The sequence below is a fragment of the Ranitomeya imitator genome, chromosome 1 (assembly GCF_032444005.1).
Source record: "Ranitomeya imitator isolate aRanImi1 chromosome 1, aRanImi1.pri, whole genome shotgun sequence".
NCBI lineage: Eukaryota > Metazoa > Chordata > Amphibia > Anura > Dendrobatidae > Ranitomeya > Ranitomeya imitator.
In genome coordinates, this window is record NC_091282.1 from 1081042021 (window position 1) to 1081066827 (window position 24807).

At 43.8% G+C, this 24807-nt stretch overlaps 4 non-coding genes across 4 annotated transcripts; all 4 read right to left on the bottom strand.

Annotated features, from left to right (window-relative positions):
- Positions 1–22195: 22195 nt before the first annotated feature.
- On the bottom strand, positions 22196–22267 carry TRNAC-GCA (transfer RNA cysteine (anticodon GCA)). The gene has a single exon. It is a non-coding gene; the product is annotated as a tRNA-Cys (tRNA).
- A 942-nt stretch (positions 22268–23209) lies between these two features.
- On the bottom strand, positions 23210–23281 carry TRNAC-GCA (transfer RNA cysteine (anticodon GCA)). The gene has a single exon. It is a non-coding gene; the product is annotated as a tRNA-Cys (tRNA).
- A 434-nt stretch (positions 23282–23715) lies between these two features.
- On the bottom strand, positions 23716–23787 carry TRNAC-GCA (transfer RNA cysteine (anticodon GCA)). Its single transcript has one exon. It is a non-coding gene; the product is annotated as a tRNA-Cys (tRNA).
- A 433-nt stretch (positions 23788–24220) lies between these two features.
- On the bottom strand, positions 24221–24292 carry TRNAC-GCA (transfer RNA cysteine (anticodon GCA)). Its single transcript has one exon. It is a non-coding gene; the product is annotated as a tRNA-Cys (tRNA).
- Positions 24293–24807: the final 515 nt, after the last annotated feature.

Below are 24807 nucleotides of genomic sequence, written 5' to 3' on the forward strand. Positions count from 1 at the left end.
TTTGACCGCGGTAGCAATTCGCTGATACGCAGTGTTCCGAAAAAGACGGTCGCAAAAGCTGCTGATATGAGGGCCGCCTCATATTGCGATAAGCAGACCGACGGGGATATCGCAATCAGGTCCTGCAATAGTCTCAGAGAAATGGGGCGGCGACATTCTTGGCTTGGCTGAAGCCTTTTCCAACCTTTTATGGCTTGTCTTATGCAGAAGGACTTAGTTACGTCTACCCAACCCAATAATTGAAAGAAAAATGCTAGCCCCGATAATTTCCGTTGTGCCGAGGTGCCCGAAGCCCCACCTTCCCTCATCCGTAATAGGAAATCAGTTGTCACCGCGCTTCGTGCTCGGTCGCATTTATCGACTGGCCTACCCTGAATTAGTGAGCACCACTCCTCCCAAGCCTTACCATACACCTGCCAGGTAGCTGGCGAAACGGAGGCCCGGATTAAGGGCATCAATGATTGGCCACTGTGTCCCACAGGGACTGTGGACACAGAATACCCCGGGGTTGCGCGTTGGGCTGCTGGATTCTGAAAGCCTGCCAATTGGAAAATAACAATGGGTTAATGATATTCTCGTCAACTTCCGCCACCACTAGGGTTGAGCGAAACGGGTCGTTCATTTTCAAAAGTCGCCGACTTTTGGCAAAGTCGGGTTTCATGAAACCCGATCCGACCCCTGTGCGGGGTCGGCCATGCGGTACGCGACTTTCGCGCCAAAGTCGCGTTTCAATGATGCGAAAAGCGCCATTTCTCAGCCAATGAAGGTAAACGCAGAGTGTGGGCAGCGTGATGACATAGGTCCTGGTCCCCACCATCTTAGAGAAGGGCATTGCAGTGATTGGCTTGCTGTCTGCGGCGTCACAGGGGCTATAAAGGGGAGTTCCCGCCGACCGCCATGTTACTGCTGCTGATCTGAGCTTAGGGAGAGGTTGCTGCCGCTTCGTCAGAAGCAGGGATAGCGTTAGGCAGGGTCCATTAACCACCAAACCGCTTGTGCTGTAGCGATTTCCACTGCCCAACACCACCTTCGGTGTGCAGGGACAGTGGAAGCTACATTTTTTTTTTTCCCCCTCAGCGCTGTAGCTCATTGGGCTGCCCTAGAAGGCTCCCTGATAGCTGCATTGCTGTGTGTACGCCGCTGTGCAAACCAACTGCTTTTTTCAAAGCACAAATCCTCTTGTTCCTTCCTTTCTGCACAGCTATCTTTTTGGTTTGTACACACTTTTTATTTAATTTGTGCATCAGTCCACTCCTTATTGCTGCCTGCCATACCTGGCTGAGATTACTGCAGGGAGATAGTAATTGAAGGACACTCCCTGTTTTTTTTTTTTTTGTGGGAGATTAAGATTGACATTTCTGCTAGAGTGCCATCCCTGTCTGTGTCATCTCTCACTCAGTGGGCCATAGAAAGCCTATTTATTTTTTTGCTTGATTTGGGTTATAAAATCTACCTGAAAAAATCACTACATCAATCAGTGGGAGAAAAATATTGGCCTCAGGGCTTGTGTGCCACTCTTGACTCCTGTGTGCATCATCACTCACTCAGTGGGCCATAGAAAGCCTATTTATTTTTTTGCTTGATTTTGGTTCTAAAATCTACCTGAAAAAATCACTACATCAATCAGTGGGAGAAAAATATTGGCCTCAGGGCTTGTGTGCCACTCCTGACTCCTGTGTGCATCATCACTCACTCAGTGGGCCATAGAAAGCCCTTTTTTTTTTTTTTTGCTTTATTTGGGTTCTAAATTCTACCTGAAAAAATCAATAAATCAATCAGTGGGAGATTAATATTGGCCTTTGGGCTTGTGTGCCAGTCCTAAGCGTGCCATCTCTCTCTCTCTCAGATAGTGGGCCATAGAAAGCCTATTTATTTATTTTTATTTTTATTGGGTTTATAAATTTTCCCTGGAAAAAAAAAAAGTGGGAGATTAATATTGGCCTCTGGGCTTGTGTGCCAGTCCTGAGCGTGCCATCTCTCTCACAAATAGTGGGCCATAGAAAGCCTATTTATTTATTTTTTTTGGGTTTTATAAATTCTCCCTTAAAAAAAAAAGGGAGATTATTATTGGCCTTTGGGCTTGTGTGCCAGTCCTAAGCGTGCCATCTCTCTCTGTCTCTCAGATAGTGGGCCATAGAAAGCCTATTTATTATTTTTTTTATTGGGTTTATAAATTTTCCCTGGAACAAAAAAAAAAAGTGGGAGATAAATATTGGCCTTTGGGCTTGTGTGCCACTCCTGACTCCTGTGTGCGTCATCTCTCACTCAGTGGGCCATAGAAAGCCTTTTTTTGTTTTATTTGTTTTCTAAATTCTCCCTGAAAAAATCATTTTATTTTCTTTGGTTTCTAAATTCTTCCTGAAAAAATCATTTTATTCTATTTTTTTTTTCCTAAAGTCTCCCTGAAAAAAAAAAACAAAAAAACAAATCAGTGGGAGATTAATATTGCCCTCTCTGCTTGTGTGCCAGTCTTGACTCCTGGGTGTGCCATCTCTCTCTCTCTCTCCAATTGTGGGCCATAGAAAGCCTATTATTTTTTTAGCTTGATTTGGGTTCCAAAATCTACCTGAAAAAATCACTACATCAATCAGTGGGAGATAAATATTGGCCTCTGGGCTTGTGTGCCACTCCTGACTCCTGTGTGCGTCATCTCTCACTCAGTGGGCCATAGAAAGCCTTTTTTTGTTTTATTTGTTTTCTAAATTCTCCCTGAAAAAATCATTTTATTTTATTTGGTTTCTAAATTCTTCCTGAAAAAATCATTTTATTCTATTTTTTTTTTCCTAAAGTCTCCCTGAAAAAAAACAAAACAAAAACAAATCAGTGGGAGATTAATATTGCCCTTTCTGCTTGTGTGCCAGTCTTGACTCCTGGGTGTGCCATCTCTCTCTCTCTCTCCAATTGTGGGCCATAGAAAGCCTATTATTTTTTTAGCTTGATTTGGGTTCCAAAATCTACCTGAAAAAATCACTACATCAATCAGTGGGAGATAAATATTGGCCTCTGGGCTTGTGTGCCACTCCTGACTCCTGTGTGTGTCATCTCTCACTCAGTGGGCCATAGAAAGCCTTTTTTTGTTTTATTTGTTTTCTAAATTCTCCCTGAAAAAATCATTTTATTTTATTTGGTTTCTAAATTCTTCCTGAAAAAATCATTTTATTCTATTTTTTTTTCCTAAAGTCTCCCTGAAAAAAACAAAAAAAAACAAATCAGTGGGAGATTAATATTGCCCTTTCTGCTTGTGTGCCAGTCTTGACTCCTGGGTGTGCCATCTCTCTCTCTCTCTCCAATTGTGGGCCATAGAAAGCCTATTATTTTTTTTAGCTTGATTTGGGTTCCAAAATCTACCTGAAAAAATCACTACATCAATCAGTGGGAGATAAATATTGGCCTCTGGGCTTGTGTGCCACTCCTGACTCCTGTGTGCGTCATCTCTCACTCAGTGGGCCATAGAAAGCCTTTTTTTTGTTTTATTTGTTTTCTAAATTCTCCCTGAAAAAATCATTTTATTTTATTTGGTTTCTAAATTCTTCCTGAAAAAATCATTTTATTCTATTATTTTCTTTTCCTAAAGTCTCCCTTAAAAAAAAAAAAAAATCAAATCAGTGGGAGATTAATATATACATTTGTGCTTCAGTGACAGTCCTGCGTGTGTGGCATCTCTCTCATTTGTTGCCACCAACAACAGAGTGTGTAACATTGTGCCTGATTTTCGTTGTGGTCTCACTCACCTGTAAAGGGGTAGCTAAACCATACTGAAGTTATAGCTCACCGTGTAATTTGTGTGACAGCAACAAATACCGTTAGTTTGTTTACGTTTTTAAAACAATGAGGAAGTATGGTGGAAGAGGTCGTGGCCGGGGGCGTTCATTGTCAGCTGGTAATGAGGGTAGTGGTAGTGGTGGAGCATCAGCTGGTCGTGGGAAAAAAAATATTGCACCTAAGTCTGGAGCTATGGAGCCAGGTTCGTCGTCTGGCTACACAAGGCCTCGAACGCTCCCTTTTCTGGGAGTAGGAAAACCGCTTTTAAAGCCGGAGCAGCAAGAGCAAGTTTTGGCTTATCTTGCTGACTCAGCCTCTAGCTCTTTTGCCTCCTCTCGTGAAACTGGTAAATGTCAAAGCAGCGCGTCGTTAGTGGATGTTCACGGTCAGGGACAAGTCGCTTCCTTGTCCTCTTCAGCAAAAACAACAACAGAGAAGAATGCAGCAGGCGACACAACGGGTTACTCCATGGAGCTCTTTACACATACCGTCCCTGGCTTAGAAAGTGAAGCAGTTAACAGTCCATGCCCATTACAAGTTGAATCTGACATGGAGTGCACTGATGCACAGCCACAGCCAGACTACTATGCTGATCCTTTGACTCAGACCACAACATTGCCCTCGCAGGGTGCTGATCAAGAATCAGACCCTGATGAGACTATGTTGCCCCATCACGAACGCTATACCACCGACCGACACGGTGACACAGACGAAGTTGCACACGAGCTACAAGAAGAGGTAATAGATGACCCAATTCTTGACCCCGATTGGCAGCCATTGGGGGAACAGGGTGCAGGCGGCAGCAGTTCTGAAGCAGAGGAGGAGGGGCCGCAGCAGGCATCAACATCGCAACAGGTTCCATCTGCCGGGCCCGTATCTTGCCCAAAACGCGTGGCAAAGCCAAAACCTGTTGGAGGACAGCGTGGCCATCCGGTTAAAGCTCAGTCTGCAATGCCTGAAAAGGTATCCGATGCTAGAAAGAGTGCAGTCTGGCATTTTTTTAAACAACATCCAATTGATCAGCGCAAAGTCATCTGTCAAAAATGTTCAACTACCTTAAGCAGAGGACAGAATCTGAAAAGTCTCAATACAAGTTGCATGCATAGACATTTAACCACCATGCATTTGCAAGCCTGGACTAACTACCAAACGTCCCTTAAGGTTGTAGCACCCTCGGCCAATGAAGCTAGTCAGCAACGCAACATCCCTTCCGGCAGTGTAGGGCCACCATTTTCCGCACCACCTGCAGTATCTGTGCAGGTTTCTTTGCCAGGCCAAAGCAGTCAGGGTCAGGGAATCACCAGTTTCATAGTAGGAAACACTGCATCTAGGGCACCGGTGGCAACAATACCATCTCCCACCGTCTCTCAGTCTGCCATGTCCACCGGCACCCCCGCTAGTTCCACGATCTCCAGCTCTCCAGTCCAGCTCACCCTACATGAGACTATGGTTAGAAAAAGGAAGTACTTAGCCTCGCATCCGCGTACACAGGGTTTGAACGCACACATAGCTAGACTAATCTCGTTAGAGATGATGCCCTACCGGTTAGTTGAAAGCGAAGCTTTCAAAGCCCTGATGGACTACGCTGTACCACACTACGAGCTACCCAGTCGACACTTTTTTTCCAGAAAAGCCATCCCAGCCCTCCACCAGCATGTTAAAGAGCGCATCGTCCATGCACTCAGGCAATCTGTGAGCACAAAGGTGCACCTGACAACAGATGCATGGACCAGTAGGCATGGGCAGGGACGTTACATGTCCATCACGGCACACTGGGTAAATGTGGTGGATGCAGGGTCCACAGGGGACAGCAAGTTTGGGACAGTTCTGCCTAGCCCACGGTCTAGGAAACAATTGGCTGTAGCCGTTCGCACCCCCTCCTCCTCCTCTTCGTCCTCCTGCAGAAGCGAGAGCTCGTCCACAGACCGCAGTCGCACAACCACTCCATCCGCAGCTGCCACTGTTGCACACCAGGTCTCCCATTATGGGGCAGCTACTGGCAAACGTCAGCAGGCTGTATTGGCTATGAAGTGTTTGGGCGACAACAGACACACCGCGGAAGTTCTGTACGAGTTCTTGCAGAAAGAAACGCAGTCGTGGCTGGGCACTGTAGATCTTGAGGCAGGCAAGGTAGTGAGTGATAACGGAAGGAATTTCATGGCTGCCATCTCCCTTTCCCAACTGAAACACATTCCTTGCCTGGCTCACACCTTAAACCAGGTGGTGCAGTGCTTCCTGAAAAGTTATCCGGGGTTATCCGACCTGCTCCTCAAAGTGCGTGGACTTTGCTCACATATCCGCCGTTCGCCCGTACACTCCAGCCGTATGCAGACCTATCAGCGTTCTTTGAACCTTCCCCAGCATCGCCTAATCATAGACGTTGCAACAAGGTGGAACTCAACACTGCACATGCTTCAGAGACTGTGTGAACAGAGGCGGGCTGTTATGTTTTTGTGGGAGGATACACATACACGGGCAGGCAGTAGGATGGCAGACATGGAGTTGTCAGGTGTGCAGTGGTCGAAGATTCAAGACATGTGTCAAGTCCTTCAGTGTTTTGAGGAATGCACACGGCTGGTTAGTGCAGACAACGCCATAATAAGCATGAGCATCCCCCTAATGCATCTGCTGATGCAAAGTTTGACGCACATAAATGATCAGGCGTCTGCAGCTGAGGAAGAGGAAAGCCTTGATGACAGTCAGCCATTGTCTGGCCAGGGCAGTGTACAGGACGAGGTAGCGGGGGAAGAGGAGGAGGAGGACGAGGAGGATGATGGGGATGATTATATTTTTAATGAGGAAGCTTTTCCGGGGCCACTGGAAATTGGTGGCGCGGCAAGGCCGGGTTCTGGTTTTTTGAGGGACACAAGTGACGTGGATTTGCCTGAAACTGCCCCTCAACCAAGCACAACCGCAGATTTGAGAACTGGAACTTTGGCCCACATGGCGGATTATGCCTTACGTATCCTCAAAAGGGACACACGCATAACTAAAATGATGAATGATGACGATTACTGGTTGGCCTGCCTCCTTGATCCTCGCTATAAAGGCAAATTGCAAAATATAATGCCACATGAGAACTTGGAACTAATATTAGCAACCAAACAATCAACTCTTGTTGACCGTTTGCTTCTGGCATTCCCTGCACACAGCGCCCGTGATCGTTCTCACACGAGCTGCAGGGGCCAGCAGACCAGAGGAGTTAGAGGGGCAGAAATCAGAAGTGGCGTTGGCCAGAGGGGTTTTCTGACCAGGTTGTGGAGTGATTTTGCTATGACCGCAGACAGGACAGGTACTGCAGCATCAATTCAAAGTGACAGGAGACAACATTTGTCCAGTATGGTTACAAACTATTTTTCATCCCTTATCGATGTTCTCCCTCAACCGTCATTCCCATTTGATTACTGGGCATCAAAATTAGACACCTGGCCAGAATTGGCAGAATATGCATTGCAGGAGCTTGCTTGCCCGGCAGCTAGTGTCCTATCAGAAAGAGTATTCAGTGCTGCAGGTTCAATACTAACAGAAAAAAGGACTCATCTGGCTACCCAAAATGTAGATGATCTAACCTTCATTAAAATGAACCACAACTGGATTTCGAAATCTTTTGCCCCACCTTGCCCGGCTGACACCTAGCTTTCCTATGAAAAGGTCTTGCCTGTGGACTATTCTGAATGCCTTTTCCAATCTCGTAATTTTCTGCACCTGATTGTCCAGCATACGACATGTTTACACCTCACTAAATGGCCAAACTCCCCACACGGGGCCGTGGTATCGACACTTAGCGACAGCACCCGTGAGAGTGCAGTTTGTCTGAAGAGGTGGGTGAGCCCGCTTTTGGTCGACGGCACTGCCACTGGGTCCCTCCTAGTACAATAAAGTGTCTCTGGCGGTGGTGGTGCGCACCCAACGTCAGACACACCGTTGTAATATGAGGGGCCCTGGGCCTTTACCGCCGGCCACAAGACAGTTTCCCCCCACCCCAGCTCAAACAGTGCTCTACCACTTGCAAAATTATCTCACAGCTCCACCAATGTTTAGTCTATGCGCTGACATCCTTCAATGCCTGCCACTGACAATACCATTGTATTGACATTTTTGTTATGTTAGGCCTTCGATGCCTGTCTGTGGTCACTCCTTCCACTAGGCCTCCACTGACCACACCACTGCTGCCCGTGTACCCCTGTAACCAATTTAAAATTGCCTACAGCCATGTGTTATTATTTTAGGCCTTCGATGCCTGTCTGCGGTGACTCCTTCCACTAGGCCTCCACTGACCACACCACTGCTGCCCGTGTACCCCTGTAACCAATTTAAAATTGCCTACAGCCATGTGTTATTATTTTAGGCCTTCGATGCCTGTCTGCGGTGGCTCCTTCCACTAGGCCTCCACTGACCACACCACTGCTGCCCGTGTACCCCTGGAACCAATTTAAAATTGCCTACAGCCATGTGTTATTATTTTAGGCCTTCGATGCCTGTCTGCGGTCACTCCTTCCACTAGGCCTCCACTGACCACACCACTGCTGCCCGTGTACCCCTGGAACCAATTTAAAATTGCCTACAGCCATGTGTTATTATTTTAGGCCTTCGATGCCTGTCTGCGGTCACTCCTTCCACTAGGCCTCCACTGACCACACCACTGCTGCCCGTGTACCCGTGGAACCAATTTAAAATTGCCTACAGCCATGTGTTATTATTTTAGGCCGTCGATGCCTGTCTGCGGTCACTCCTTCCACTAGGCCTCCACTGACCACACCACTGCTGCCCGTGTACCCCTGGAACCAATTTAAAATTGCCTACAGCCATGTGTTATTATTTTAGGCCTTCGATGCCTGTCTGCGGTCACTCCTTCCACTAGGCCTCCACTGACCACACCACTGCTGCCCGTGTACCCCTGGAACCAATTTAAAATTGCCTACAGCCATGTGTTATTATTTTAGGCCTTCGATGCCTGTCTGCGGTCACTCCTTCCACTAGGCCTCCACTGACCACACCACTGCTGCCCGTGTACCCCTGGAACCAATTTAAAATTGCCTACAGCCATGTGTTATTATTTTAGGCCTTCGATGCCTGTCTGCGGTCACTCCTTCCACTAGGCCTCCACTGACCACACCACTGCTGCCCGTGTACCCCTGGAACCAACATCAGAAAATATAAAAATAAGTATTTTGCTTATAAAAAAGAAAATACTGGAGAGATATCAAATGCAGACATTTTAACATTAAAAACAAACACATACAACAAAAATCTGGTACAGTACTAAAAATGGCCACCAGCTACAATAACTTTCTCCTGCAAGTAGTTAACTGAAAGGTTTTTTCAATTTTAAACACAGATATGGCATCCACCGAGTGTTGTCCTGTCGCGTCTTCTTTATATTATTGCCAAGAAGATGCAAAACAATGAAAATAATAAAATCATTATTTACCAAAAAAATAGAGTAAGTCAAAACCACACTGCAAATAAACATTCATTACAAATAAAGAAGCAGGGCGCGTCCGAGGGTGAGTATATACCTAATAAGAATATAATCACCCTCGGACGCGCCCTGCTTCTTTCCGACAGCCTTCCTTCCTAAGAATCAGCCCATCCGTGGTGTAGAGAGAGGGTTTGTTACACTCCAAGGTGTTCCCCAGGTTGCCTTTCCTGAGCTTCGAACTTCCGGCTCTCGTTTAGTAGTTGTTGGAAACTACGCTGCATTGGGCCTACAAATTGGGTATGGGGTGTAGAGAGATGGTGTGTTCCACTCCAAGGTGTTCCCCAGGTTGCCTTTCCTGAGCTTCGATCTTCCGGCTCTCGTTTAGTAGTTGTTGGAAACTACGCTGCATTAGGCCTACAAATTGGGTATGTGGTGTAGAGAGATGGTGTGTTCCACTGTAGAGAGATGGTGTGTTCCACTCCAAGGTGTTCCCCAGGTTTCCTCGCCAATGCTTCGATCATCATGCTCTCGTTTAGTAGTTGTTGGAAACTACGCTGCATTAGGCCTACAAATTGGGTATGGGGTGTAGAGAGATGGTGTGTTCCACTCCAAGGTGTTCCCCAGGTTTCCTCTCCATTGCTTCGATCTTCATGCTCTAGTTTAGTAGTTGTTGGAAACTACGCTGCATTAGGCCTACAAATTGGGTATGGGGTGTAGAGAGATGGTTTGTTACACTCCAAGGTGTTCCCCAGGTTTCCTCTCCATTGCTTCGATCTTCCGGCTCTCGTTTAGTAGTTGTTGGAAACTACGCTGCATTAGGCCTACAAATTGGGTATGGGGTGTAGAGAGATGGTGTGTTACACTCCAAGGTGTTCCCCAGGTTTCCTCTCCATTGCTTCGATCTTCCGGCTCTCGTTTAGTAGTTGTTGGAAACTACGCTGCATTAGGCCTACAAATTGGGTATGGGGTGTAGAGAGATGGTGTGTTCCACTCCAAGGTGTTCCCCAGGTTGCCTTTCCTGAGCTTCGATCTTCCGGCTCTCGTTTAGTAGTTGTTGGAAACGACGCTGCATTAGGCCTACAAATTGGGTATGGGGTGTAGAGAGCTGGTGTGTTCCACTGTAGAGAGATGGTGTGTTCCACTCCAAGGTGTTCCCCAGGTTTCCTCGCCAATGCTTCGATCATCATGCTCTCGTTTAGTAGTTGTTGGAAACTACGCTGCATTAGGCCTACAAATTGGGTATGGGGTGTAGAGAGATGGTGTGTTACACTCCAAGGTGTTCCCCAGGTTTCCTCTCCATTGCTTCGATCTTCATGCTCTCGTTTAGTAGTTGTTGGAAACTACGCTGCATTAGGCCTACAAATTGGGTATGGGGTGTAGAGAGATGGTGTGTTCCACTCCAAGGTGTTCCCCAGGTTTCCTCTCCATTGCTTCGATCTTCATGCTCTCGTTTAGTAGTTGTTGGAAACTACGCTGCATTAGGCCTACAAATTGGGTATGGGGTGTAGAGAGATGGTGTGTTACACTCCAAGGTGTTCCCCAGGTTTCCTCTCCATTGCTTCGATCTTCCGGCTCTCGTTTAGTAGTTGTTGGAAACTACGCTGCATTAGGCCTACAAATTGGGTATGGGGTGTAGAGAAATGGTGTGTTACACTCCAAGGTGTTCCGTAGGTTTCCTCTCCATTGCTTCGATCTTCCGGCTCTCGTTTAGTAGTTGTTGGAAACTACGCTGCATTAGGCCTACAAATTGGGTATGGGGTGTAGAGAGATGGTGTGTTCCACTCCAAGGTGTTCTCCAGGTTGCCTTTCCTGAACTTCTATCTTCAGGCTCTCATTAAATTGTGGTTAAACGGAACAACTGCATTTGGCGTACTAGTTGGTTTGGGGCCTACTATCGGTGTCTGCTGCTCCTTGCTGTTCTCCTGGTTTCCTGTCCTGAAATTCCGTTTTCAGGCGCTCGTTAAGTAGTTGTTAATGTTAGACTGCATTTGGCCTACTAGTTGGGTTGGGGCCTACTATCGGTGTCTGCCACTCCTTGCTGTTCTCCTCCACTGAACAAAGCTGTGCCGCCTGTTTACTACTGTTGCCAATTTTGAACTGCATTTCGACTACTTACTGATTTGGGCCTACTCTCTGTGTCAGCCTCTCATTCCAGTTGTCCTCCACTGCAATGCCCCCTGATTAGTCCTGTGTTACCAATTTTGAACTGCATTTAGCCCACTTTATTCTTTGGGCCTATATCTGTGTTTCCTCCTCATCCTGCCCATTGCCCAGCCAGTGATAGATGAGTCTGCTGGTACATTGACCCATAACGCAACATTTCCCGTGCGCGCTACACTGCAAGATTGTGACCCTGCTGAAAGTCAGGTCCCCCTTCCCGCATACCATACCACCTTACACGGGGACAAACAGGAAGGTGCAGATGAAAGTGCAGGTTCCTTCATCAGGTGGGGGGAGGAATACTAGTTGGCGACGTCACTGGCACAGGGCCTCTCATGGTACGCAAAAATGTTGCTGCCGGTGGGAGGCGCCCCCGCCGTGCAAACACACCGCTGTACTTTGAGGGGCCCTGTGCCAGTGCCAATGCCAACGAGTGGGCCCCCCCTGCTTGCTCAGGTTCACAGCACTTGCAAAGTTGAAATACTTACCTCTCCCTGCTCCACTGCCGTGACGTGGTCCAGATTTCCTGGGCCTACTAATTACTTGAACCAGCCCTACCCACCACAACTTTAGCCAAATGACCCCCAATTTCAAATGCCTTCCAATTATTATAAGGTAAATTACGCTTGACAAGCTTCATTAAGAAGAATGGATGGTTTTGACATTAAAATGGGCACTCTAGGTGTTTTCCTGGCCCCCACTCACTGCCGACTATGCTGCCCCATTGACTTGCATTGGGTTTCGTGTTTCGGTCGATCCCGACTTTACGTCATAATCGGCCGATTTCACTCGACCCGACTTTTGAGATAGTCGGGTTTCGCGAAACCCGGCTCGACTCTAAAAAGGTCAAGGTCGCTCAACTCTAGCCACCACTGTGGCTCTACACCAAATATTGTTTTCTAGGCATATCAGTGCGAGCCGTCGCAAGAGAGCGAGTATGGGCAAGGATGGAGAAGACTTGTGATTTAAACTCTTCGCTGTTTTCACATTTTTAGTTTGGAAACGAATGTTCATGTTCCTCAACTGATCGGCCCACATCTCCAACGCTGCTACTACCGCAAACAATTCCCATAGGGCTGGGTCTTGCCCCCACTTTGTTGTCGTCCATTTCTCTGGCCAACCAGATTTGCACCATTGGTTTTTATAGATTGCTGCGAAACCCTCTTTCTTGTCCCACCCTAATGTCAGCCCTAAATCCTTGCTTGTGATCTCTCTAGCCATGACGCACGTGTGACCGTTGTACGATTGTAGGAACGTCTGCCATACCAGCAGATCTGCTTTTAGCGAACGAGTGAGCCTAATTCTGTGGCAGGGCTGAGAAGCGACTTTTGTCGCCAGCGATAGTCTGCGCGAGAATGCTCTGCCGACAGGCATTACACGGCAGGCGAATGTCAGTAGACCCAATAACGCCTGCATTTGCTGTAGGGTTACTTGTTAACTTCGCGGAAGCCTTTCAACATTTGCAGGGTTTTTTGTATTTTATCCTCTGGTAAGCGGAACACCATCATGTTGGTATCTATTTCAATGCCCAGAAAGGGCAATACATTACATGGTCCCTCCGTTTTCTCCGGTGACAAGGGCACGCCGAATTTGAGTGAGATAGATTTGAATTTTTCTAGCAGATCGAAGCAGAGTTTATAATTTCTGGGGCCGACGAACAGGAAATCATCGAGGTAGTGAATTAGGGATTTACTGCCCGTCTCGTACCGAACTACTCAATCTAGGAAGGTGCTGAATAGCTCGAAATAGTGACATGAGATGGAACATCCCATCGGGAGGCACATGTCGAAGTAATAGTATTGGTCCACTTTGCAGCCAAGAAGGTGGAAACATTCGGGGTGCACGGGTAGTAACCGGAATGCCGATTCTATGTCGGATTTGGCTAGCAGGGCGCCGGGTCCGGCTGCCCGGACTAGTTCTACCGCTTTATCGAACGACGCGTATGAGACGGAAGCTTCTTCTGTGGAAATTGCATCGTCAACCGAATCGCCCTTTGGGTGAGATAAATGGTGGATTAGGCGGTATTTACCGGATTCCTTTTTTGGTATGATGCCTAACGGTGATATTCTCATGTTTTTGAAGGGGAGCGATTTAAAGGGGCCTGCTATTCTACCCATTTCTACCTCCTTTTCGATTTTTAGTCTGAGAATTTTGGGAAATTCACGAGCCGATTTTAGGTTATCTGATAGGGTTGGCGTTCTTGTTAGCCTAAAGGGGATAAAGAAACCGTCGGAGAATCCTGCCTGCAGCTGCTGAGCCTCTTTCTTATTAGGGTAGAGCTTTAGCCAGGGGGCCATCGCGGTTACGCTCACTGGGGTTCTGCCTTGTAGGCCCTTTGTGCAGCTGACGGGTGCACCTTGATGCTGGGTGCCCCCCCGCAAGCGGAGCAATCATGTCTGAATTTGCATAATGTGTGGAAACAGCAGTTTCCCTCGTTATATAGCCAGCAGGCCCTGGGTTTTCGCACGACCACCGAGTTCTGACCTGCGGCTGCGGAATAATTAGTGGTCGTGGCTGAAAAGGAGGGCTGCTTTTGGGACAGCATCAGACGCAACCACACATTTGTCGCTTTCACCCCCCAACCTAGATCGGGCTGTAGGGCCAGACGCCTGCGGAACTCCTCGTCATACCGACGCCAGGCTGAACCGCCGTGCGACTTGTACGAACTATATATCATGTCCTGATATATAAACAACTCGGAGCAGCGTTCCGGATGTTTCTGGCCCATAATACAGCCCAATACTGCGAAGGCCTGGAGCCAATTATTCATTGTTAAGCCGATTTTCGATCTCCCCCTATCGAAACCCCTATCGGTAGCTCTAGCCACCATTTGTTGGTCCGCTGATAACAGCGACCATATGTCAATATAATCGTTGTTCCATATCTTCTGTCTAGTGTCTAGATCTATATGAGCGCCTAGCGGGCTGATACCGCAGAAGAAGGCGTCTTTGTGTAGATTAGCGGACTGTGGTGTTGTGTTGTTCACCACATTTCCCCTTGCATGAGATAATTGTAGGATTATCTCCTTTAACGCTGAAGTTAGCTCCATTTCCTTTACATTAACCCCGTAGCATAACGTTTCCTCGCTATCCTTGGAACACTCACCGCTGTGTGACTCTGGACGAGTGTACACCGATCCTGGAGGAACCCCCGCAGATGTTGACGGGGTGATGTCGCAGGACGGGGAAACTCTGGCTCCCGCTACAGCGGGGGATTGATGCTGAGTAACTTGCGATGGAGCCCTATTACTACCACGTAGTGGCGGATTGTTGGCTCCGTCTTCCGCGACTGCGTGGTGGTTGTTGTGGCTGGAAGCCACGGGGGATTGTTCTCCCCGGCTGATAGCCCAAGAGGGTGTCCGCGATTTAGCTGATTTGCCACGTGCGCGACTTCTATCCAGACTCCTATGGGAGCTGCATCTGCGACGGTGACGGGAGGGGCGTTTAGAGGGGTAGCGGGAATGGTGATGGGAGTTATCTGATGAGGATTGGGAGGACGTGCGGCGTCTACGCCTTCGTCCGCCGTTGCTCAGCGGTGTAATGGGGGGGTTCTAGCGGTATTATGGGGGTGAATATTGGAGGTATACGGTCCTGTAGTGCTACTTAGAAGGGGTGGAGTCAGGCGGTAACTGTATTCAGCCTCGTTGCTGGGATTTAATCGGGCAGCAGTTGACAGATAATTTTTATTAGAAAATTGGGCAATGGGGGGAGGTGTAAATATGTCCGTGCTTGGTGCGTTTCTTGATATTACGCAGTGATTCCCATTGTGCAGCTGTTGAGCGCCTTGCTCGGTCCTATGGGACCGAACAATGCGCTCTTCAGCCGCGCTGTAACCACTTCGTCCTGACCCCTGATACCCCCGTGCAGGCATCAGTGCGGCGTCTGCCGGGGGTGGGCAGGAGGTCAGACCAGGTGAGAAATCAGCACGCTGATCGGTCTGGTCTGACCGATCAGCGCGCTCTGGGGACCGTGGGGCGCTATTGGTAGCCTCCAGGTTACCCCCTGCGGGCGGCATATAGGTGCCCGCAGGGAAGGTAACGGAGGATTGTCCGGCGCTGTAACCAGCGCTGCTGAAATGAGGGGACCGGAAGTGGGCGGGCGGAGACAGGAAGTCGGTGGGCGGAGCTTCCACCGAGCGTCGGACCGCTGCAGCGAGCGGTGCCCGAGGACGCCGGCCGCTGCGAGACGGCGAGGCCGCCCCTTCTCCGACCTGGAGCCGCTCCGGGGCGCGGGGTAGGCGGGCAGACCGCCTTCCCCCCGCACAGCCGCGGTACCCGCCGGAGCGGCCAGGGAAGGAGGCGAAGCCTCACGGCGCCCGGCGCCGCTAGCCAGCTCACCACCGGCCACTGGAGGCACAGGGGGAGGAGGCGACACTGCCAGCTGCACGCCGCGGCCCGCGACGCCCGGGGGGACTACCCTTGTTTTACGATGTGTGCCACGCCCGGCCCTCTCCCGCCGCTTCCTGGAGGACCTCACAATGTCTGCGGCTGGGATACCCTCGGCCCGTAGGGTGGAAGAGAGGGGTAGAACCGATTCTACCTCCGGACCGCATGAACGCTGAACGGGACGGCCCCTAGCTGACGAGCAAGCCAGCGTGGAAGGTGAACTTGCCATCAGGGGCCCCGGGGGCGCAGGCATGAGGGAGGATGAGGCCGGACAAGATAAGGGGGGTGTGAGCAGGGGGTCGGGAGAGGGCACAGAAAGCTGAGCCCTGATGTCGGAAAAAACGGACCGAAGCCAGTTCTCACCTCTCTGTGCTGCTCTCTTCTGTAAGGCCTCAATCAGGGGGTCCGACATCACGACTGCAGGGACAAAAGCTTCCAGGTGTCCTGCCGAGAGTGAAAGAGAAAGTTCCCGGCCGGACACCTGGATTTAACCCCTGTAGGAGTGGCCGTAGGACCCCTCCCCTCTAGTGCCCACTGGCCGGCTGGGGGTCTTCCAATTAGTGCATCACTAAGGGGGGAGTGATGCTAGGGGGAAATGGCACAGACCACCTTTACGTGCAGCTCTCTATAAGTGCTCCCCAGTCAGAGACGCGTACCTTAATCAGTACCGCGTCTGCCAAGAAACACAAAGGTATTTTTATTCTACAAGTCATTTCTTGGGTTTAGAGTCTACCAATGTGCCATGTGTATTTTTTGTAGATTTCTTTTCAGACAAAATTTCTCAAGCATTTTCCTACATTTCTTATGTTGTTTTCATATTAAGAAGGCACATCAAACATGATCTTTTTGCTACTTTTCTTAAATAGTATTCAAATTAAGAAAGTACATAATCATGAATTCAACTTCATATGGTTTTAAAACTTCCATGAACATATAGGTAAAAAGGCATGTTTAATCTGTTGAAAAAGTGCGTACAGAGGGCACTCGGAGTTGAACCAAGGACCTCTTGATCTGCAGTCAAATGGTCTACCACTGAGCTATACCCCCTATATTTGAAAACAAAAACTTTTTTTTTTTTGCATAAAACTTGAAAGAAAGATTTTTACACAGTTTTACATTGTGGTGACTTTTTATTACTTTGATGTGCATTTTACTTTGTTAAACAGAGTTCATTAATTCAAAAAGTACAAAGAAACACAAAGGTATTTTTATTTTACAAGTCATTTCTTGGGTTTAGATTCTACCAATGTGCCACATGTATCTTTTGTAGCTTTCATTTCAGACAAAATTTCTCGAGCATTTTCCTACATTTCTTAAGTGGTTTTCATATTAAGAAGGCACATCAACATGATCTTTTTGCTACATTTCTTAATCAGAATCCACATTAAGAAAGTACATAAACATGAATTCAACTTCATATGGTTCTAAAACTTTCATGAACATAAAGGTAAAAAAGCATGATTAATCTGTTGAAAAAGTGTCCTCAGGGGGCACTCGGAGTTGAACCAAGGACCTCTTGATCAGCAGTCAAATGCTCTACCACTGAGCTATACCCCCTATATTTGAAAACAAATTTTTTTCTCTTTTTTTGCATAAAAACTGAAAGATTTTTACACAGTTTTACATTGTGGTGACTTTTTATTACTTTGATGTGCATTATACTTTGTTAAACAGAGTTCATTAATCCAAAAAGTACAAAGAAACACAAAGGTATTTATATTTTACAAGTCATTTCTTGGGTTTAGATTCTACCAATGTGCCACATGTATCTTTTGTAGCTTTCATTTCAGACAAAATTTCTCGACCATTTTCCTACATTTCTTAAGTGGTTTTCATATTAAGAAGGCACATCAACATGATCTTTTTGCTACATTTCTTAATCAGAATCCACATTAAGAAAGTACATAAACATGAATTCAACTTCATATGGTTCTAAAACTTTCATGAACATAAAGGTAAAAAAGCATGATTAATCTGTTGAAAAAGTGTCCACAGGGGGCACTCGGAGTTGAACCAAGGTCCTCTTGATCAGCAGTCAAATGCTCTACCACTGAGCTATACCCCCTATATTTGAAAACAAAAACTTTTTTTTCTTTTTGCATAAAACCTGAAAGATTTTTACACAGTTTCACATTGTGGTGACTTTTTATTACTTTGATGTGCATTATACTTTGTTAAACAGAGTTCATTAATTCAAAAAGTTCAAAGAAACACAAAGGTATTTTTATTTTACAAGTCATTTCTTGGGTTTAGAGTCTACCAATGTGCCATATCTATCTTTTGTAGATTTCTTTTCCGACAAAATTTCTCAAGCATTTTCCTACATTTCTTAGGTTGTTTTCATATTAACAAGGCACATCAACATGATCTTTTTGCTACATTTCTTAATCAGAATCCACATTAGGAATGTACATAAACATGAATTCAACTTCATATGGTTCGAAAACTTTCATGAACATATAGGTAAAAAAGCATGATTAATCTGTTGAAAAAGTGTCTACAGAGGGCACTCGGAGTTGAATCAAGGACCTCTTGATCTGCAGTCAAATGCTCTACCACTGAGCTATACCTGTCATGATATGTACTTTTGCCCTGTCCTGTATTTGAATAATATGCTAATTCATTTATGTAACTGTTCTCTGGTTTCTGTTAGCTGTAATTTATGTATTTTCTTGTGCTGGGAGTTCACCTGTAACAATATGTCTCCTTCCCCCAATACTTGCAGCCCTAAGCTATAATGTAATTAAGCTTTGTCAACACCACTAGTGAAAGAATAGCCATTCTTCCTCACAGCAGGTGGCTAGTCAAATGTACATACTACATAGACTACATGGAGCCACCAGTCTAGAATCTTCTTCTGGACCCAACCATTGAATAGAAGGTGTGACCCCTAACCCCCTTCATGGGCGGATCCCAGGAGCTCAGACAATCCATTCTTATCTTGAGATCAGATGTGAGTTGATCCTAAAAGGAGAAGGAGTGGGGATTCTTAGCTGAGGCAAGACCCCATGTCCATCTGTGACTGCGGAAGCGAACGGGGCGAGACTTGAGCTGAGGACATATCTCGTTGTTTTGGGATCCCTTGGATTCGTGTGGACTATTTCTTTGTTAGCTGGCACAAGGATTATCGGGAGGTGCCCCTGAATCTGTTCCGTTGGACAAATTGTGGACTCTGTAGATCTACCTGCATGTGTTGTTCCAGCGTTCTTGATAATAAATCTGTTGAATCATCCCTTGGCCTGTTGTCCCTTCTTGCTCTGCTGTACACCCCGTCACAATACCCCCTATATTTGAAAACAAAATCTTTTTTTTTTTTTGCTTAAAACCTGAAATATTTTTACACAGTTTTACATTGTGGTGACTTTTTATTACTTTAATGTGCATTTTACTTTGTTAAACAGAGTTCATTAATTCAAAAAGTACAAAGAAACACAAAGATATTTTTATTCTACAAGTCATTTCTTGGGTTTAGAGTCTACCAATGTGCCATGTGTATGTTTTGTAGATTTCTTTTCAGACAAAATTTCTCAAGCATTTTCCTACATTTCTTATGTTGTTTTCATATTAAGAAGGCACATCAAACATGATCTTTTTGCTACTTTTCTTAAATAGTATTCAAATTAAGAAAGTACATAATCATGAATTCAACTTCATATGGTTTTAAAACTTCCATGAACATATAGGTAAAAAGGCATGTTTAATCTGTTGAAAAAGTGCGTACAGAGGGCACTCGGAGTTGAACCAAGGACCTCTTGATCTGCAGTCAAATGGTCTACCACTGAGCTATACCCCCTATATTTGAAAACAAAAACTTTTTTTTTTTTGCATAAAACTTGAAAGAAAGATTTTTACACAGTTTTACATTGTGGTGACTTTTTATTACTTTGATGTGCATTTTACTTTGTTAAACAGAGTTCATTAATTCAAAAAGTACAAAGAAACACAAAGGTATTTTTATTTTACAAGTCATTTCTTGGGTTTAGATTCTACCAATGTGCCACATGTATCTTTTGTAGCTTTCATTTCAGACAAAATTTCTCGAGCATTTTCCTACATTTCTTAAGTGGTTTTCATATTAAGAAGGCACATCAACATGATCTTTTTGCTACATTTCTTAATCAGAATCCACATTAAGAAAGTACATAAACATGAATTCAACTTCATATGGTTCTAAAACTTTCATGAACATAAAGGTAAAAAAGCATGATTAATCTGTTGAAAAAGTGTCCTCAGGGGGCACTCGGAGTTGAACCAAGGACCTCTTGATCAGCAGTCAAATGCTCTACCACTGAGCTATACCCCCTATATTTGAAAACAAATTTTTTTCTCTTTTTTTTGCATAAAAACTGAAAGATTTTTACACAGTTTTACATTGTGGTGACTTTTTATTACTTTGATGTGCATTATACTTTGTTAAACAGAGTTCATTAATCCAAAAAGTACAAAGAAACACAAAGGTATTTATATTTTACAAGTCATTTCTTGGGTTTAGATTCTACCAATGTGCCACATGTATCTTTTGTAGCTTTCATTTCAGACAAAATTTCTCGACCATTTTCCTACATTTCTTAAGTGGTTTTCATATTAAGAAGGCACATCAACATGATCTTTTTGCTACATTTCTTAATCAGAATCCACATTAAGAAAGTACATAAACATGAATTCAACTTCATATGGTTCTAAAACTTTCATGAACATAAAGGTAAAAAAGCATGATTAATCTGTTGAAAAAGTGTCCACAGGGGGCACTCGGAGTTGAACCAAGGTCCTCTTGATCAGCAGTCAAATGCTCTACCACTGAGCTATACCCCCTATATTTGAAAACAAAAACTTTTTTTTCTTTTTGCATAAAACCTGAAAGATTTTTACACAGTTTCACATTGTGGTGACTTTTTATTACTTTGATGTGCATTATACTTTGTTAAACAGAGTTCATTAATTCAAAAAGTTCAAAGAAACACAAAGGTATTTTTATTTTACAAGTCATTTCTTGGGTTTAGAGTCTACCAATGTGCCATATCTATCTTTTGTAGATTTCTTTTCCGACAAAATTTCTCAAGCATTTTCCTACATTTCTTAGGTTGTTTTCATATTAACAAGGCACATCAACATGATCTTTTTGCTACATTTCTTAATCAGAATCCACATTAGGAAAGTACATAAACATGAATTCAACTTCATATGGTTCGAAAACTTTCATGAACATATAGGTAAAAAAGCATGATTAATCTGTTGAAAAAGTGTCTACAGAGGGCACTCGGAGTTGAATTAAGGACCTCTTGATCTGCAGTCAAATGCTCTACCACTGAGCTATACCTGTCATGATATGTACTTTTGCCCTGTCCTGTATTTGAATAATATGCTAATTCATTTATGTAACTGTTCTCTGGTTTCTGTTAGCTGTAATTTATGTATTTTCTTGTGCTGGGAGTTCACCTGTAACAATATGTCTCCTTCCCCCAATACTTGCAGCCCTAAGCTATAATGTAATTAAGCTTTGTCAACACCACTAGTGAAAGAATAGCCATTCTTCCTCACAGCAGGTGGCTAGTCAAATGTACATACTACATAGACTACATGGAGCCACCAGTCTAGAATCTTCTTCTGGACCCAACCATTGAATAGAAGGTGTGACCCCTAACCCCCTTCATGGGCGGATCCCAGGAGCTCAGACAATCCATTCTTATCTTGAGATCAGATGTGAGTTGATCCTAAAAGGAGAAGGAGTGGGGATTCTTAGCTGAGGCAAGACCCCATGTCAATCTGTGACTGCGGAAGCGAACGGGGCGAGACTTGAGCTGAGGACATATCTCGTTGTTTTGGGATCCCTTGGATTCGTGTGGACTATTTCTTTGTTAGCTGGCACAAGGATTATCGGGAGGTGCCCCTGAATCTGTTCCGTTGGACAAATTGTGGACTCTGTAGATCTACCTGCATGTGTTGTTCCAGCGTTCTTGATAATAAATCTGTTGAATCATCCCTTGGCCTGTTGTCCCTTCTTGCTCTGCCGTACACCCCGTCACAATACCCCCTATATTTGAAAACAAAATCTTTTTTTTTTTTTGCTTAAAACCTGAAATATTTTTACACAGTTTTACATTGTGGTGACTTTTTATTACTTTAATGTGCATTTTACTTTGTTAAACAGAGTTCATTAATTCAAAAAGTACAAAGAAACACAAAGATATTTTTATTTTACAAGTCATTTTTTGGGTTTAGAGTCTACCAATGTGCCATATGTATCTTTTGTAGATTTCTTTGCAGACAAGATTTCTCGAGCATTTTCCTACATTTCATAAGTTGTTTTCATATTAAGATGGCACATCAACATGATCTTTTTGCTACATTACTTAAATAGTATTAAAATCAAGAAAGTACATAAACATGAATTCTACTTCATATGGTTCTAAAACTTTCATGAACATAAAGGTAAAAAAGCATGATTAATCTGTTGAAAAAGTGCACACAGGGGACACTCGGAGTTGAACCAAGGACCTCTTGATCTGCAGTCAAATGCTCTACCACTGAGCTATACCCCCTATATTTGAAAACAAAAAAAAATTCTTTTTTTTTTGCATAAAAACTGAAAGATTTTCACACAGTTTTACATTGTGGTGACTTTTTATTGCTTTGATGTGCATTTTACTTTGTTAAACAGAGTTCATTAATTCAAAAAGTACAAAGAAACACAAAGGTATTTTTATTTTACAAGTCATTTCTTGGGTTTAGAGTCTATCAATGTGCCATATCTATCTTTTGTACATTTCTTTTCCGACAAAATTTCTCGAGCATTTTCCTACATTTCTTAAGTTGTTTTCATATTAAGAAGGCACATCAACATGATCTTTTTGCTACATTTCTTAATCAGAATCCACATTAGGAAAGTACATAAATATGAATTCAACTTCATATGGTTCTAAAACTTTCATGAACATAAAGGTAAAAACGCATGTTTAATCTGTTGAAAAAGTGTATACAGGGGGCACTCGGAGTTGAACCAAAGACCTCTTGATCTGCAGTCAAACGCTCTACCACTGAGCTATACCCCTCTATATTAGAAAACAAAAACTTTTTTTTTTTTGCATAAAACCTGAAAGATTTTTACAGTTTCACGTTGTGGTGACTTTTTGTTACTTTGATGTGCATTTTACTTTGATAAACAGAGTTCATTAATTCAAAAAGTACAAGGAAACACAAAGGTATTTTTATTTTACAAGTCATTTCTTGGGTTTAGAGTCTACCAATGTGCCATGTGTATTTTTTGTAGATTTCTTTTCAGACAAAATTTCTCAAGCATTTTCCTACATTTCTTATGTTGTTTTCATATTAAGAAGGCACATCAACATGATCTTTTTGCTACTTTTCTTAATAGTATTCAAATTAAGAAAGTACATAATCATGAATTCAACTTCATATGGTTCTAAAACTTCCATGAACATATAGGTAAAAAGGCATGTTTAATCTGTTGAAAAAGTGCATACAGAGGACACTCGGAGTTGAACCAAGGACCTCTTGATCTGCAGTCAAATGCTCTACCACTGAGCTATACCCCCTATATTTGAAAACAAAAACTTTTTTTTTTTTTGCATAAAACCTGAAAGATTTTTACACAGTTTTACATTGTGGTGACTTTTTATTACTTTGATGTGCATTTTACTTTGTAAAACAGAGTTCATTAATTCAAAAAGTACAAAGAAACACAAAGGTATTTTTATTTTACAAGTCATTTCTTGGGTTTAGATTCTACCAATGTGCCACATGTATCTTTTGTAGCTTTCATTTCAGACAAAATATCTCAAGCATATTCCTACATTTCTTAAGTTGTTTTCATATTAAGAAGGCACATCAACATGATCTTTTTGCTACATTTCTTAATCAGAATCCCCATAGGAAAGTACATAAACATGAATTCAACTTCATATGGTTCTAAAACTTTCATGAACATAAAGGTAAAAAAGCATGATTAATCTGTTGAAAAAGTGCATACAGGGAGCACTCGGAGTTGAACCAAGGACCTCTTGATCTGCAGTCAAATGCTCTACCACTGAGCTATACCCCCTATATTTGAAAGCAAAAACTTTTTCTTTTTTTTTGCATAAAACCTGAAAGATTTTTACAGTTTTACATTGTGGTGACTTTTTGTTACTTTGATGTGCATTTTACTTTGATAAACAAAGTTCAATAATCCAAAAAGTACAAAGAAACACAAAGGTATTTTTATTTTACAAGTCATTTCTTGGGTTTAGATTCTACCAATGTGCCACATGTATCTGTTGTAGCTTTGATTGCAGACTAAACTTCTCGAGCATTTTCCTACATTTCTTGTTGTTTTCATATTAAAAAGGCACATCAACATGATCTTTTTGCTACTTTTCTTAAATAGTATCCACATTAGGAAAGTACATAAATATGAATTCAACTTCATATGGTTCTAAAACTTTCATGAACATAAAGGTAAAAAAGCATGATTAATCTGTTGAAAAGGTATCTACAGGGCGCACTCGGAGTTGAACCAAGGACCTCTTGATCTGCAGTCAAATGCTCTACCACTGAGCTATACCCCCTATATTTGAAAGCAAAAAATTTTTTCTTTTTTTTTGCATAAAACCTGAAAGATTTTTACACAGTTTTACATTGTGGTGACTTTTTATTACTTTGATGTGCATTTTACTTTGATAAACAGAGTTAATTGATTCAAAAAGTACAAAGAAACACAAAGGTATTTTTATTTTACAAGTCATTTCTTGGGTTTAGAGTCTATCAATGTGCCATATCTATCTTTTGTACATTTCTTTTCCGACAAAATTTCTCAAGCATTTTCCTACATTTCTTAGGTTGTTTTCATATTAAGAAGGCACATCAACATGATCTTTTTGCTACATTTCTTAATCAGAATCCACATTAGGAAAGTACATAAACATGAATTCAACTTCATATGGTTCTAAAACTTTCATGAACATATAGGTAAAAAAGCATGATTAATCTGTTGAAAAAGTGTCTACAGAGGGCACTCGGAGTTGAACCAAGGACCTCTTGATCTGCAGTCAAATGCTCTATCACTGAGCTATACCTGTCATGA